Genomic DNA, 17201 nt, shown 5'->3' on the forward strand with positions numbered 1-17201 from the left:
CCTATTGCCTCAAGGCAACCACGATGAATATCAATCATCAGCATACGGAGGGCATCAACTTACAGCCCTGCTCTGAGATCACACTGCATGTGCAGGACTGGTTAATAGAGCTCCAGGTTAATGGAAATCCTGGTAGCAGAAGAGGAACTGTATACAGATTTATGACCAGTTTCCAGGAACTCAGTAATTTAGAAGATTTTGCACCTTTACTTTTTTTATTTAAGATAGTCTATTGTTTAATATTTTACTAATTTTAGAATTAAAAGTCAGTATTGTAAAACAGAAGAACAGCATAGATAGTTTACAGAACCTCAAGACTTGAATGAAATCTAGAAGTCAATAATCCCATTTATCCTTTAAAAGATAAGGAAGGAGAGGCTCAAGAGGTGACCTGACTTACCTGGAGGCAGAGTAGGAACTAGAACCCGAGACTCCCAACTCCCTGCCCAGAGCTCTTTGCCACTTTGCATTCGATTTTTCAGTTTTCATTCAGCAGAGTCCAAGCGCCACTACCTGGGATTAAGGGTAGAGCATTCAAGGGAATACATTTAGCTTACAGATGCCACAGAGACCACGGAGCAGCGTCTGCTCCAAAGAGTGAAATTCTCCCACCTGGTTACTACTAACCTGCCCCTAAATGTGGCTAATCCACCCCACGCATGCCCAGAAAGTCACAAGCGCCTTCTGACTGGGCGCTACCATCCCACCTGGGTGACCTGAAGTCCTTTCACACTCAGTAAGTACAATATTGAATTTACTGTCTTCTAAATATGAACTGCTTCCTGCAGTCCCCGTCTCAGCTGGTGGCAAAACCATCAACCCATAACCCAAAGTAGAAACCTGAAATTCAACCAAAACTTTTCCCTCTTGCGAGGCTGCTGGATTTTCAACCCAGGTTATCTCTTGATTCTTTTTTTAACTTCGGTCTCAGCTACCACAGCCATAGTTCAGATTCCCACCAACTCATATGAGTTACTACAGTGGTATTTCTCCTGACATAGCTGCCAACAACTCCACCCCAACCTCAACCACTACCTGCTTGCAATCCTTTCATGTTTTCATTCAGGATAAAATTTTCTTAACATGTTCCTCTTATCCTTCCACACACACATATCCACACGCACACTGTTATGCTCCAGGAACACCAAGCTGGTTATACTATACCATGCTATTTCTTGTGTTTGTAACTTTGATTATGGTAGTCTCTCTACCCAAATGCCCTTCTTTTTCCATCTTCAGCAGATCACTTTAACCTGAGTTATTTTCTGTTCAAGCTCCAAGACTGGAGCAGTCACCCTTTGTAGGAAGCCTTCCCTGACAAGGATGTATTAAGTACCCCTCCTCTGTTCTTCCATTGTACCCTGTATTTAATTCTCTCATTGCACCTGCTACATCACTGTATAAGAACCATTAAGGAGTATGTTTTCTCACTGTGCTATGAGTAACTTAGCAGCAAGAGCAAGACTCTGTCTTACTCCTCTTTTGCATCTCCAGTATCCAATACGCTTAGCGGGCTCTTAATACATGTTGCGTTAACAAACAAGCAAGCTAATTAACCGGTGGATCTTCCCTGACTTTTTTTAGTTAAGTTTACACCGTATAACATCTGTACCCTCCATGGGTCTATCCTGGGTACAGAAACATTGACAATGAAAAGGGCTAAAAGAATCAGCCATGCAGTGATCAAAGAATCAGGCAGGGCTGGGGAACAGACATATCACTTCTTTCATACTGAAAATGAGGTATGGGTTTTTTGTTTTTTTTTTTTTTTTTTTTTGTCTTTCAGATGCTGGAAACTACAAATGCAACTGAATCACAAAAATATCACTTCAACAACAAGGACTTAGGTTTATACAGTTGTTGAGCATTTGCAGATCACCTTCATGGGCATAACCTCATTCTATCTTCAGAGCAATTCTAAGAAGGCAGAGTCAATATTATCTTCATTTTACAGATAAGAAAACTGAGACTTCAAAAAATTGTTAAGCACACCAAAGTCCAAATTAGTTCATTAAAGGCTCAAATACCATTATTATTACTCTTAGTCCTCTCACCATGTCGCTTCAAAAAAATTTTTTTCAAAATGAAAATCAAAATAATCTTTTCTCTGAATTTTGATCTTGACTTCATTTCTGTGAAGCTCAGGAGAGCTGTGCACTGCCTGCATATTTGCTGACCACCCACCCTCATCCTAAGCCCGCCTGCCTTTCCTTCTCGGGAGGGATGAACATGGCTTCCTGCAGGACCCAGTAGCAGAATCTGCCCTGGAGCAGCCTGAGGAGCTGCCTGACCCTCTCCCTATCCATGGCTGCTTAGAAGCTAGAGAGCAAATTAGTATCCAAACAGTCTCCTTAGATGGAAAGCATAATTCATACAACAGGTCAAATTCTATCTAACCAATGTCACTAAACAGAAATTCTCGAGTGATAAAGAGATTCTCAGGCTTCAGCCATGAACCATTTATTAAAAAGCAGCCTTGAAGTGACAAAGTTCCAAATATGTGCTCAAGTGCATGCACACACATACACACACAGAGTCTTTTTTTTTTAGTTGTTTTGTGCTGTGTTCTTATTAGCTTTTTAATGTGTTAACTCATTAATCTCCATAATATGCCTGCAAGACAGTCTAAACACCTCCATTTATAGCTGAGGAAATTGACTTGGGAGAGCTGCAGTGGCTTAGGTTAAATGACTAGCTGTATACTTAGTGGTTATGAAGACATGCCAAGTTAAGTTACTTAATCAAGCCCCAGCTTTGCCACTTGCTTATTCTGTGTGAGTTACTTGATCTCTCTGGCCTCAGTTTCTTCTTCTGTGAAATGGACTTAATAACGATAACTTTCCTCATATGGCTCTGCTATTTTTTAGGACCCATCTCTCCTTCAGGCAGTGGATGAAAAGGAGAGTATGTGAAGAAAACACATGATCTCTTTTCATCTCAATCCAGAGGTGACTCACATCACTTGTATTCCCACTCTGTTCCTAAGAACTAGTCATACACCTGCTCCCACAAGCAAGTGGGCTGGGAAATAAGGTCTTGTGGTATTTCAAAGAAGGAGAAAACACAACACTAAATCCTGGTGGAAAACCAGGCACCTCTGATGCACCTTTTACAGAGCTTTATTGTAAGAACTAAGTAAGACAGTATGTGTAAAGTGCCTAGCACATTGTAAGCATGCAATAAATGTTAATTACAATAACTATACTTGATAGAGCCAAGAAACTTAGCGTTCCTGATGTCTCATCTACTGCTTTCTTTCTTTACCCTTAGAGTATATTACTTCTTTGAACTTATTGTACTAACTGTGCACAGCCCTTGACTTCAAAGAAATCAACAAAACTATAGGGGGATACTGAATGACTATCATAATTGAAAATATATATGAAAATCAATTTATAACAATTGGAGTTAGAAGCATTCTGTTATTAATTTAACTAATAGATACTTAATAAGTATCACAATGAGCCAAATAACTTTCAGTAGTTATCGTACAGATAAATGAGTGTTTTGTGGTACAATTTTCCATTATTTCAATTATACAGTTGATACAACATAGCTGCCAGAATCCTTGGAGACGATACAATACACAGTATATCTTGATTGAGAGGGATGTGGTGGGGGATCTGAGAACCGGTGTTACCTGTACACCATTTGCCCAACAGGCTGCCTGAAAGCAAGTCTGACTATCAAACCTCTGTCCCAGCAGAAGCAAAACATAAAGACATCAAACAAGTTAGAAACATCCCATTCCTTAGATTTCTTTACAGGGCAAGAACCATCAGTCAGCATGCACTCAGTAATATGACAAGTTTCTAAATTGTTGGCAATCCAGAATAAAGAGTACAACTGACATGACAGTGCGGGACCTGCTTACCCTCTTGTCACTATCCTCTTGTTCTCTGAAATGTGCTCTCTGCTGGTTCCTACAGCATTCAATCCAGGAGTCTCTCAAGGCAGTCAGATCCTTCTAGTTCAAGTAGCCATTATAGTAGAGCTTTGAAAACAAAAGGAGGAAAGAGATTATATGGCAAAGAGGGAGGTTCCCAAAGTGTTTATTTCTGCTTGCAGATGAGTAATGATGCCAAACATTCCATCTTTGCCTCTAAACATTTATTTCAGACCTACTATGCACATAGCAAGTTCAAGAAAACATTACTCCTGCCCACTAGTAGGGGTCATGCTTAAAATATAATTTAAACTTTTCTAGGTACCTCCCAAAGTTTAAAGTAGAAACACAAAATAAACCTTCAAAACCTTCTGTCAATGGGATTGTCCCTGTCAGAAGTTCCCTGTCCCCTAAATAGCTCCCTCTCCCAGCCAACAACAAGTTAAAGATGCCCTACAGAAAGCAGTCACAGCTGGATTCCAGCCAACCTTCTCCCCAACTGTATCTTGTCCAGGTCCACTTAGCTCTGTCCTGGCGCCTCCAGACTCTTTCCTTCTTCTTAGAAAGTGCTTTCCACTTCTTCTCACAGCCTGCATAAATTTCAGTCTCAGCTCTCTTTTAGATATCTCTGAATCACATTTTCCTGCCTCACATTTGATCTTCCTCAACATGCACACAGAACTGGCAGTCAAGACTTTCAACATCACTCCACAGTGGGTTTATTTCTCTAAAAGATGTGTCACCCAGATCATGCTATAGCCAGCTTTCCTTTTGTGAAAGACAGTCATTCTTGGAGAGCCAACAAAATGTCCTTGAAAGGGTTGAAAGGTCTTGCTTCCTGTCATGGCTCCATCATTGGCCAGCTAGTAGATAACCTCATCACTTCATAATTTTTTGCCATATCCACAAGTCATCTGCCTGTATTTCATATTTTTCTTTAAATTTAAGTAAAATTAAATTTTAATAAATTAAAATTTAAATTAAAAACTTTAATCACCATGTAATTGGAAATGTATCACTATCTAAGAATACTAAAAGTGAAGTTACAACTATTAAACTAATTTTATCTATGAATCTCCTAATATAATGTCATATATTACCACTGTTACACACAACATTTTGGGAAACCTCTCAGATGACTTTTCACATCATCTCACCTTTATGATTATGGAACTCTCTCATATACATTTAAAAAACTAGCAAATGCAGTGATGGTTTGGATGTCTTCCATGGAACTGAACCCGCAGGAAGCCTTGTACTGCAGCTGATGTTGAGTGCAATCTGACCCCTGCCGAGGGCCTGATACTCCTTGTGTTTGTCAACATCAAGGTCTTTTTGCATCTGCTTCGAGGTAGCACCTGAGCTGACATTACTGACGTGCTCCCTCACCTCTCATAGGTAAGACTGGTGTGCCACCTGACCCTGTTGGATGCAGGGTGATCCTGGGACTCTGCCATGAGTATACTCCCCTTGCACAGAGGTATATCAGGCACATCTAGGTACCCATTGTCTGGAGCTGCCTACTCAGCTTTTGGGGTGGCTATGAGAATGAACTTCACAGAGCCCCCAGTTTAGGGAGGGCTATGGCTGCTGAGCTCTGAATTTCTCAGCAGAGTTTGTGTGAGGCCATGCCTTGCATGGGTTGCCCCCAGCCACAGACTGAGTGTGGCAGGGACATCAAGACAGACCCATCACTGGCAGATACAGGATTCCTACAAGGGTGAGTTTGGGCTCCAGGCTCCCTGATGGCTTTATCCAACTTTCCTTTGACTGCATGACAGTCTGGCACTCATCCATCCAACGTTCCCCTTTTCTCTTCACGTCGGGTCATCCTTGCATAGCAGTCTGATGGCTCTCCCAGCCTTACCCGATCTCTCATTATTTTCTCTCATTCAGGTGTTTTTCCTAATAAAATTCTTGCATATTTAGTCCCATGTTGATGTCTGCTTCTTGAAGGACCTGAGCTTACACAGCTCCCCTCCTCTTTCTTGGTCTGGGTAGGAGACTTTGCTCAGCTGTGAGTTTATTTTCTATTTGGTTTACTGAATGAGCTAGAATCTAGAGAAATCAAGTTTATTCTCACCACTGTAGATCTGCACACCTGCCCCATGGTCCTATTTTTCTCCCATATGCATAAAATCTTGGACATGGGTTCTATATCAGTTAAAATTAGGTTTTATTAGGAGAAACAGAACCCTGAAAATGAGTGGCTTAAATAAGATAGAAACTTAATATTTATAAATATCTCATATAAAATGAGCTTTGGAGTGAACTGTCCAGGGCTGGGCTGGTATTGTCATGTTCCTCAGGGGGTCAGGTTCCTTCTAGTTCACTGCTCCCCAAAACCTAAAGTGTGACACCCCTCCATCTTTATGGTCCGAAAGGGCTGCTGGAGATCCACATTCTAAGGAGGAGGATAAAGGCAAAAGTAAAGAAAGGAATGCTTAGGAGGCTTAACAGGTACAACACAACACTTCTGCTTGCAGTTTATTGTCCAGAGGGCTGTTCAGGGTAGTTTTTCTGGTGGGGCACAGCATGCCTAGCTGAAAATCCAGGCTTATTACAAAGTAAGGAGGAGGGAAAGGAGGCAACTGGCAGTCTCTGCCACAGCGTCCATAGCTCTTCCAGTAATTCAGTTGTTCTCCGGTCACAGGTAATAAAAGGCTTTGTCCATTGTAATACTAAAACTCCAAACTCTCCTCCCATTAAAGTCTCCCCTGCATGCACTGGAGAGTAAGGGGAGGTTCACTTCTGTACTGCCTCACCTCCATTCCTCCTGCCCATTCATGAGACCACCCAGTGGCTCTCCAGTGTCACAGCTGGAGAAGAAAGAGAGATAAGGACAGAAGTTCCAACCTTACTGGCACAGCTATAAATCTAGCACTGGGACTGTCCATGCTTAGTGATTCCCAATGCTGATTTGTTCTCTAAGGGTGATTCTGTGGGCTCTACAGAGATACCTAAGCCCTGCAGTGTTCTTATCTGCAGTTCCATTAACAAGAGTGTGTCAGAGGCTGCCAATTCCCCTTCTTAATATATAGTGATGGAATTCCGATTATTAACTGGACACAAGGCCCCCAGGCATAAAGACCACATTCACCAGTGGACATTACTTCAGTGATGGAAACACTATTAACAACCAGCTTCTGCTTGGACGTGTAAAGAACTTGGAAGTCACACCACCTTCCTCACAACAAGAGAAAATCTTTCAGATTTCACTTCAAACTGAAAATTAACAACTCTGCTTAGGTCCATTGGAGAACTGAGAGCAGAAGGCAAACCAATGCCCTGGAAACTGGAAAGATAAACAGTCAAATACAGAGAATCACAACAGAGAACACACAGAGCCTTCTCTTCTTCACCTGCCCTTAAGGGAAACTGATTTATAGAGCCTAACTCATGTGGGAGAAATACACAACTCCAGACCCTTCTCCAACGTTCCTATCTCATCTAAGTAAGAAAAATTAAAAGCTGAGACACACTTGTGAAGGTCATAGCCCGGTGATTCTCACTAAAAGACTGAGAGTGAATCACAGGAGTACAGAATGCTTTCCCATGTCACCCCACACCTTACCGCCACATCAGCAGAGCTCCTGGATAATAGGAGATTTCAACCGTTATTGAACTGAACTGAAAGGCTAAGACTCTATTCAAGAAGAGGTTCCTAAGGAAACCCAAAGACAACCCAGAAGACAAATAAGGATGCTAGAGAAAACTGAAGCCTCAAACACCTACAGCTGGTAAACAGAAACATCTTCTAGTGAGATAAACATAAAACCACACACTAAAGACCTATTTGCCTCAATCCCTATTACCCAATACACCATGTCTGGCTTTCAACAAAAAATTACAAGGTATTCTAATGCCTTTTAGTCAAGGAAAAAAACCAATCTTAAGACACAAAGCAAGCAATCAAACCAGGCTCATATATGACATATACTTTGGAATTATGAGACCAGGCAAAGTAACTATGATTCATATCCTAAGCCTCTAATGGAAAGAGTGGACAGCATGGAAGAACATATACAACGCAAGTGGAGAGATGGAAAAGCTAAGAAAAAAGTCAAAAGGAAAAGCTAGAAATCACAACCACTGTCACAGAAATAAAAATTAGCATTTGCCAGCTTCCTTTTTCGTTAGGTGCAACCATATGGCAGTGTTCTAACAGGATGTGAGAAGAACTGATACATGCAACTTTCAGCTCAGTCTCTGAAGGGGCCAGTTTCTGTAGTAGTCTTTAGGATTGTTCACTTACATCCCACTGTAGGATTGTACTTCCTGACTCTTTGATGTTAGGTATGACCATGTGATCAGTTCTGGCCAAAAAGGTGAAGGGCAAAGCCTTTTAACTGCTGATGCAAAACTATCTAGCTTGCCCTTCTCTTGCCATAGGCCCTCACAATGTGCCAGATGGTGCATATCCAACCTCTGTTGTCCCTGAGTGAGAGCAACATGAGGCAGAATCCCTCGTGACCCATCATAAATATGTCACATAAGCAAAAAATAAGCCACTAATGTTTGGGAGATGATTATTACTATAGCACAATTTAACCTATTCCCACTAAACCCCATTCCCTTTCCCTCTCCATCCTCACCCTAGCTGAAACTCAGATGTGATGGTGAGCTACTCTGGATCATGTGAACAAGGTCATAGCAACAAAATGAAAGGAAACTGTGTCTCTGAAGAATTCTCGGAGCAGTCATAATATCAGTTCAAATATCTCTATAAAAGAAAAATAAAATTCTCTTTTGCTTAAAACATTTCTTCTGTTATAGCTGAGTCTATATCCTAACTAATAAAGTAGCCCATGCCTCCCCTAACCGTTCTTTACTCTTCCATCTCAAAGAGATCCTGAAAGCCCCCTTTGTTACCGTAACATTATACACTTTGAAGTTCTGTATTTCACCATGCATTTATAAACAGATTTGGACACATCACTGCACTAATTGTTAGTTCTCAGGAAGTGTTACATGAAAACGATGAATGCCATCACCCACATGTGTGTAACCGAGGGAGAAGTTTGATTCCTGTCCTATCCTGGCTTTTGTTTGAAACCCAATGTATTTAGAGACATGAGTTTCAACAGTGCAACCACTGAAATGACCAATATTGCCAATAAGGGGGAAGTCAAAAGCTGGCCAGCAGAGAACTGTGTTTATAATGGAAACTGCCCCAGGTGAGGTGAAAAAGCACAACAGGTGTATCTTACAACACCTTTGTTGAACTAGCAAGTGCGTAATCAGAGGCAATTAAAATGCCTTAAGTTAAAAATCAGCCCATTTCTCCAATTAAATCATTCCCCAAAGTCACATAAACAATATATATTCCCAAAGGTTTTGTGTAATTTTATCACTCATGATGCTATTTGAAAGACTGCAAATTTTCAAGAACAGAAACTGTAACTCATACCGAATTAAACAAAAGGAGGGAACTAACTGGATCCTCTGGAAAACTAGATAAGGCTTCCGGAAAAGCTTGATCCAACAGCTAAAACGATGACCAGAAACTAGTTTGTCTCCATTTCTGGATCCACTTTTAGGTGTTGGCTTCAATCTCTAAGGTACCTCCCCACCTCTCCTCCCATCTCAGGACGGTGTTCTCTTGTTTATCACCATCAGGAAAGCATATGCCACCCGATCACAACAAAAATCTGGAGTCCCAATGTGACTGAACTAACTTAGGTCATATGTCCATTCCTGAGCAGAATAGGCGAGAGCTGAGACACATGCTATGTCTTTTTTTTTTTTTTTTTTTGATTAATCAGCATTCTCTGAGGCAAAGGAAGAGACAGATACCTGCAGCATAGATTTCTGGTTTCTTTTCCTCACACACAGGCAACTAGAATGCATCTCCCTGCTTTTTTTGCAGTTAGGTGTGGTCCTGTGATGAAACTGTAGCCAATGGCATGAAAGTCTTGCCCATGACAACTTCCCACATGTGATACTCTCTACCTTTTTCCACCTGTCTGCTAAGGATAGGACTCTAAAAATTTAGAGGAGGACAGACCCAAGAAGTTGGAAGGACTGGAGACCTCTGCATAAGGAAGCAGAAACCACTTTCCTAGGACCACTCACATCAGAATACGACATGAGAGGGAAGTATATTTTTATAATACTTAGACATTAAAAAATTACCATTTATTTATTACAATAGTCAGCATTACTTTAATATGATACTGCAAAGAATATTGGAGTGACGTTTCCAAGACTGGAGCAAATGGATGCTGGACAGCTCAAAATAAGCAATTTCCACTGCAACAATGTTTTTTTTTTAAATTTTGGGTTATCTTTAAATAAAATGGAAGCAATTATGCTGCCAGAGACATCTCAGTCTATGTGCATTTTCTTTTCTAGAAGAGGAGAATTGTAATGACTTAGCCACAAACCAAATAAACAAAGCAGCAATTGCCTCTTGTACTATAATAAGCCTTTGCAAACATGCCTTGCCTTTGCACATGGCTTCCTTAATAAATGGGTGCTATTTTCTTATGTTCGCCAACAGTCGTATCAAATAAGAGATGCAATTTAAATTTGCTCTGCGTCTCAGAGAACCCTCTTCAATACAACTAGCATTTTCTAAAATGAAAAGTGTATTTTTCTAAAATCTCTTCCTCTTCGATTTTAACATGCAAACACAAAGCAAGCTGAAGAGAGCAAAAATCAAGAGGCAAAGAGAAGCCAATATAGAAGAAGCTGTGAACCAGTTCCAAAGCCAGTAAGAGAGGCAAAGGAGAGTGACTGGTTGAAGCACAAGCCAATTATCTCCTATCTGAAATGGAATATGCCCAGAGTAGAATGAGATTGGTACCAAGATCAAAGCATGAGCAGGTGTTCAAAAAAAATCAGGAATTGACATGCCAGATGACAGACAAGTATGTGCTCTGCCTGGAGAGTTCCTTCCCTTTTAGCTGGATAAATTCTACACATCTTGCAGGGCTCAGTTGAAATATCAAAACCTTGGGGCAGATTTTGATGACAGTTCTCTCCCAACTTCCATGTAGTTATTCCCCCTCTTATAATTTCCTTAATGACATGTACTCTCCTTCCATTGCTCATCTCTTTATTGTAATTGCAGAATTTTCTGTGTAATTATTTAGTGTCTGTCTTCCCATCTAGAGTGAAAGTTCTATGGGGCAAAGACTATGCTGCCTTGTTTGCCTGTATATTTCCAGGGCCTAGCACAATGCTTGGCACACAGTGGGGACTCATTAATTCCAATGACATTCTGGTGAGTGGTGGGACTGGCCTCATGCTGTTTTTAAAGGACCTGAGTACATCTTAGACTGAGAATTTCCTTCTGGACAATTTTGGGGGGGGGGGAATCTAGAAACCAATGGAACATCATTTTTGAAATCATTTAAAAAATCATCTATTTTGTAAAAACACTTGGAAAAATTGTGGGAGTTTTTCTCTGGATTCCCCCAAGAAGGAGACAGATACTGCCACATCATTATATACAGACTACTATCTTGGAAATGACAAAAATTAAGCTGGTATGGAACAACTCCCTAACTCCACCACAGCCTTCCCTTCATTTATTTCCCTGGAGAAGAACTATGGTCCAGCCCATAAACTCCACATCAATCTCTATTCGGTCAATCAAGCTTTGTCACTTCCCTGCTTCATAATCCCCAAGCCCCTTCCCCTCTCTGAGAGAACCCAGTTTTTTTCATTTTTATAATGGTATGAATGAACAGCTCAAAAGGTTGTAAAACTGGAGTGAGATAATATGGGTAAACAGCTTAGCTCCAGGTCTGTGACAGTAGCTATGTTCTATTATTTTTTCTTAGATATTTCTGTGCATTACTGTGTGTCTGTGTGTGTGTGTGACTTTATGCTCACAGTGAATATTAATAAGAGCACAAGTTCTTTCTACACTTTTGGCTCCATTCTCAAAAAAAAATCCTTTAATTGCCTTCACAAAGTCTTAAGTTAGATAACCCTCCTCATTCAAGCACTGTTGAAGGTAGCTGTACCAAATCCAGATGACAGCAACCTTCTTGGGAATCACTCATTTTGTGCTCAGACAGATGGCTCAAGTCATCTGTCTTCCTTAGAAAATGACGTCTGGACAGAGCCTGACCCAGTCTGAATGAACAAAAAAGTCTTCACCAACAGAGCCATTTTCCTGGCAGCCAACCTGCTCCTCATCCTTACTCAAGAAGCATTTTTTAAGGGTCTATTCTATGCCAGCTGTGTTTTAAGTACTGCAGATATTTTCAAGGGACTCCCAATTAGAGATCAGACATGCACACAAAAGTTGCACTAAAATGATGTGGTTCCCAGAATAAAAGTTGTTACAGGATACAGTGGCAGCTCCAAGGAAGAAATGATCTGTGTAGGGAACAAGGGAGCTCAAAATGTTTTGAAAGACTGTGAGCTAAATCTAGAAAAAGAAATGAATGTTGCTTCCTTATTGCAAAAAAGGGGGATATTAAAACCCTACTACAGAATTTTTAATACTAAGATCCACATTAGCAGTGGTATCCTATTACTGAAACCTTGGGCCCCGCTTGCAGAGATCTGCATTAGGCCAGGCACTAGAAAACATATCCAGGAACCCTTCTATCTACTAAGTATGATTCGGGTACCTGCCATATGTAAAAAAATTCTAACCCAGTGATGATTTTGAAAAGGATGACTCGATAGAATATCTCCTAATCACAGATAGGAACCTTTAAGTAAGTTTGGCACCAGAAATTAGCAATAGTAGCAATAGACATAGCAAGTGTAGCAAGCAAGGGGAGAAGTCCTAAGAGGCTATCAAAGTCCTTAGCAGAAAAGAATGACAACAGTAATAGCTAAAGTTGATTGAATGCTTACTGTGCTATTATTTATATGCATCAACTAATTTAATCCTCAATCCCACGTACTAGGATTATTCCCATTTGATAGATGAGAAAGTCAAGGCAGAGGGATATTAAGCAACTTGTCCAAGATCCCAGAGCTAACAAATACATGATCTAAACAGAATGCAAACTCAGGTGGTCTTACTGCAAAATCTAAGCCGAGAATCTCTTTGCTAAATGGCCTGAAAACCAGCAGTTCTGTCTAATCAGTTTGGCAGGAGACAATCCAGGAGGATGATTAGCAAACTCTGATCCTGGGGCGCAAGTCACTAGGTCCACAATGGCTACTATCCCTGCAGGGCCAGGAGTCAGAAGCCTGCTGCTGATGTAAAGGCAAGGTGGTGAAGTAGTTCACTGGAGTTAGGTGTGCTTTCTCTGAAGCCAGCAATCAGTGAAGACAATAGTTTCCCTGAAATTAGTACAATAGCCGTCCCTTTCATCTAACCAATTTTTTTTTAATTGCATAAAAACTTTTAGAAATAGCTCCCTCCCAATTTATCACTTCCACAACCCACAGAGCCCAGAATTTTCCATTTCATGTCTGTTCTGTGGGTTTAAACTCATGATCTTCATATTAATTCTTCCAAAATGACATTTTATCATGGAGACTATCGCCATTTAACTTCCTTGTGTCAATATTAATGATGGCATTTGCGTGTTTATTAGGTAAAAATTGGGTCCTGACAATCATGCAGTCAATTCCAGGGCTCACAAACTCATTCATCAAGACTCCTCAATTGCTTTTTTAATTTCTTCTGTTGACATTGACCCTGTGTGAGGTTACTTATAAAAAATCTTTATGAATACAATTTATGACTTAATTTTAACAAGTATTAGATAGATGTTACCACTGAGTCCATGACCTGAGGTGGTATAGATTCCTATCAGACAGCATCAAGATTCATTTAAATTTCTCATTTTGTAATTCCTGTTCTATTTTCCCAGCAGCACTAAGAGTCAAATATAAATGAAATGAGAAGTTCTTTCACATTAACTGTTCTTTATTGATTTCTTGGAACAGAAATGTAGATCTTTCTGAAGAAACTGGAGTGTTCGAAAAACAAACCACCTAAAGGGAAAAAAAGAATATTTTTATATGTGCCTACAATAATTGTACTATAAAAGAAATTTTTTTCCAATGTATGCAATAAATGTGTCCTACACTCTGTATTCCTAAGCTGACATTCTTAAATGAACAATAGAAACATAATTTTTTAAGCTTGAGATGTTTTAAAAATATACTCATTGAAGGATTTCAAACTGACCACCAACAGTATAAATAGTGTTTGCCCAATACAGAGTTTTTAAAAATAGAAAAATGTTACAAAAGCCTTGATTTATAATTTCTTTTGAAAAGGCAAAGATCTGGCCACATTGTGCCCATAACTCCCTGTGGAAATACGGTACGGGTCCATCCCAGAGATACTCTGTTCCTTCTCCAGTTGTTACAGTTCCACTGCTCATTTCTGTATTATACCTGCTCTCTTCACTCTCTCGTATTATTTGCTTGATATCTGATGACTTTTGAGTTGTCAATTCCCGTTTTGCTCAACCACCACATTTTATAGATAAGGAAACTGAGAATCAGAGGGACTAAATAACACATCCATACAAGGATGAGATCTAGGTCCCAGTCTCCTAATCCATGTCACACTGTTTTCTTACTATAAAGTTTGCCTTTCACAATATCTATCAATTGTAATAACTATGACCTTCTTCACGGATCGTAATGGAATGCTTTACACTTACAGATCTGTCATCAGAAACACATACCAGAGGATTGCCCAGAATGACAAGATGCATATTGCAATGCCGTATTGCATTGATTTCTGTCTGATGCCTGCAGTAGTGATTCTGCAATACTCTAAACACAAGTACTGCTGAGCCCAAGAAACTGTACATGGTCTTAGAAAAGAAAATCTGATGATAAAAACTAAGAGACATCTCCTGTAGTAAGCACCCAAGAGGGCCCAATAATCTACATCTCCTGGTATTCATGCCCTTTAGTAATTCTCCTCCCCTCGAGAGAGAGTAAACTTAATGACTCACTTCTAATGAACAGAATATAGCAGAAGTAATGGTATGTCACTTCCACAGACTAGGTTATAAAAAGCTGTGGCTTCTGCCTTGGGGTGCTCTCACTTGCTTACTCTTAGACTTCTCGTCAGACTGTCATTTTGTGAAGCAACCCTGTGAAGAGAGCCATGTGTTGAAAGACTGCGGCTTGCCAACAGCCACACAAGCGAGCTGGTAGCAGGACCCCTTCCATACTCTATACTCTGTACTCTAGATGAGGTCACAACCCCAGTCAAAAGCTTGATGCAATCTCATGAGTAATCTTGAGCCAGAAACTTCTGATAAGCCATTCTTGGATTTCTGACCCATAGAAACTATGTAAGAATAAATGGTTGCTGTTTTAAGCCATCAAGTTTTGGGATAATCTTGTTACATGGCAATAGTCAAATAATACAGACTCCTTAAACATAAACAGAGATCCCTATGTGTGCTGAGCCCCTTAAAATTTTTAACACATATTACAAATAAGGTATGTGTATGTGTGACATATAGATATATCTATATATAGATATATAGATATACACACACATATATCATAAATGTGGAATCACATACTGATTAAAAACACATGTATGAGTAAAATAGAACTGTGTTCAAATCCTGTCTCTGCCATTTATTAGCTAGATGACTTTGGAAAGATATTCACCAGTAATTTCCTCAACTGATAAATGAGTTTAACATTCTTATTGCATTTTATAAGTGACTCTACTTTTATACTTAATCATACTTCATTGTAGTTACTTATTATAGCACACTCTGAGGTCAGATCAGTTCCAGTGGGCTCAAACCAAATATAAGTCAGAAGGTCATCCATGCATTCCAAAACACCTAGGCTTCATGGTGGGCTCTACCATCCCATCCTAGACTAGGTTCACCTTCCCCAGGAAGCTTACCTAAAGCTACAATCTCTTCTGGGCCTGGGGTCATGGCTGGGCTCCAAGGAGTATGGTAGCCGTAAGTACAAATACTCTATTATTGTTTCTTATGCCTACCACTTCCAGAGCCTCCATGATTTGTTTTCCAGCCCTCTACTGAGAGCTCATGAAGTTATTTTTACAGCCAGAGTAGCTGATACAGGAAATGAGTGTTGTGTAACCTTTATTCTTGTAGACTTCCTACAAGGTTTAGACATTTTTTCCAAAGTTTATGGGTATCAGATTGACCCATCTGTGAAATGATGTTTATAGACACTTTCTTTGTAAATATGATAAGTGATATGTATCCAAATGACATGTACTCTTCAGGGGACAATAATTAGCTGACTCTTTGATCATTAGGTTTTTATACAGCTCAAGATGAATAGAGGAAGGCTGTCTGAATAAACTACTTATTTTTAACCGAAGTTCAAGATTTTTAAATCACCATCCTACAGATTATTACTTTTCTCTGCCTTTTCACAATTAACATCTTTGGCTTACCCACTCCCTAAAGGAGAAAGAAATTTTCACAGAGCAGCTTGCTCAGGATTATTTATGGATATAAAAATTTGCAATCCAAGGTTAGTGATAGCTCTGTCCAAGAGTCCAGAGTATCTGTGTGGGCAGCTGTGGCTGTTTTTCTGTGTCATTAAACCAAAAAAAGTATGCCTCAGCAATTATTCACAATTTGATTAAAATTATTTAGAACCTATTTAAATTTACCCCTTTATTTAATAGATTTTTATTGGACATGTCTATGTGCCAGGCAACACTCTAAGCACAAAGATAAGTGAGAATGCCACACTTACCCTCAAGTGGATTATACTCTTATGGCAGAGACATATGTTAAAAAAAAGAATAATACTACAATTTATTAAGAAAAGCTCAACACTCTAATGTGACATTAGAGGATCATTAATTATTGAAAGCAGGAAGAAAATTCTGCTTGAAGAGTTAGTGAAATAAATCTAGGAAGAAAGAGAGTTTGAGTTAAGCCCTGAAGGATGAGCAGGAAAATACTGATGAGTAGAGAAATGAAAAGGTTAACAGATCTCCAGGTTCAATCATAAAAACTAAAGCAAGGAGTTGTGGAGGGCAAGGAAGTGTTTGAATAGCCTCAAGAATAAAGAGCTTAAAGTATATAAAGATTATATTGGGAAATAAGGATTGAATGGAAAGATGGGCCCAGATCAGGAAAAACATCCAGACATGAAAGAAACAAAGGTGTAAGCTAGGGCAGCAGCAATTAAAACAAAACAGGTCAACAGATTCAAAAATAACAGCCAAATTAGAAAAGAACTATCACAATTAAGAAACTGACTGGACACATGTGCATTATTTTATTTGGAGGATTTTGTTATTGTTTGAAGCAAAAAAAAAGTTAAATAAAGGAGAAGAAATTAAAGATATAAAGGTAATAAGATAATTTTTTAAAAAGGATACAGCAAAAAAAAAGGGAGTATATCTTGGAAG

General features: G+C 39.6%; 1 long non-coding RNA gene across 1 annotated transcript in view; it reads right to left on the minus strand.

The window, feature by feature from the left end:
- Positions 1 to 411: 411 nt before the first annotated feature.
- The window catches only part of LOC140700590 (uncharacterized), a 133325-nt gene continuing 116535 nt past the window's right edge, over positions 412 to 17201 (minus strand). The window contains exons 2-3 of the long non-coding RNA XR_012079005.1: positions 3875 to 3994; positions 412 to 513 (exon numbers count right to left, since the gene is read on the minus strand). This is a non-coding gene — a long non-coding RNA (uncharacterized lncRNA). The remainder of the gene's footprint in view (positions 514 to 3874; positions 3995 to 17201) is intronic.

The sequence above is a fragment of the Vicugna pacos genome, chromosome 2, assembly GCF_048564905.1.
Source record: "Vicugna pacos chromosome 2, VicPac4, whole genome shotgun sequence".
Lineage (NCBI taxonomy): Eukaryota > Metazoa > Chordata > Mammalia > Artiodactyla > Camelidae > Vicugna > Vicugna pacos.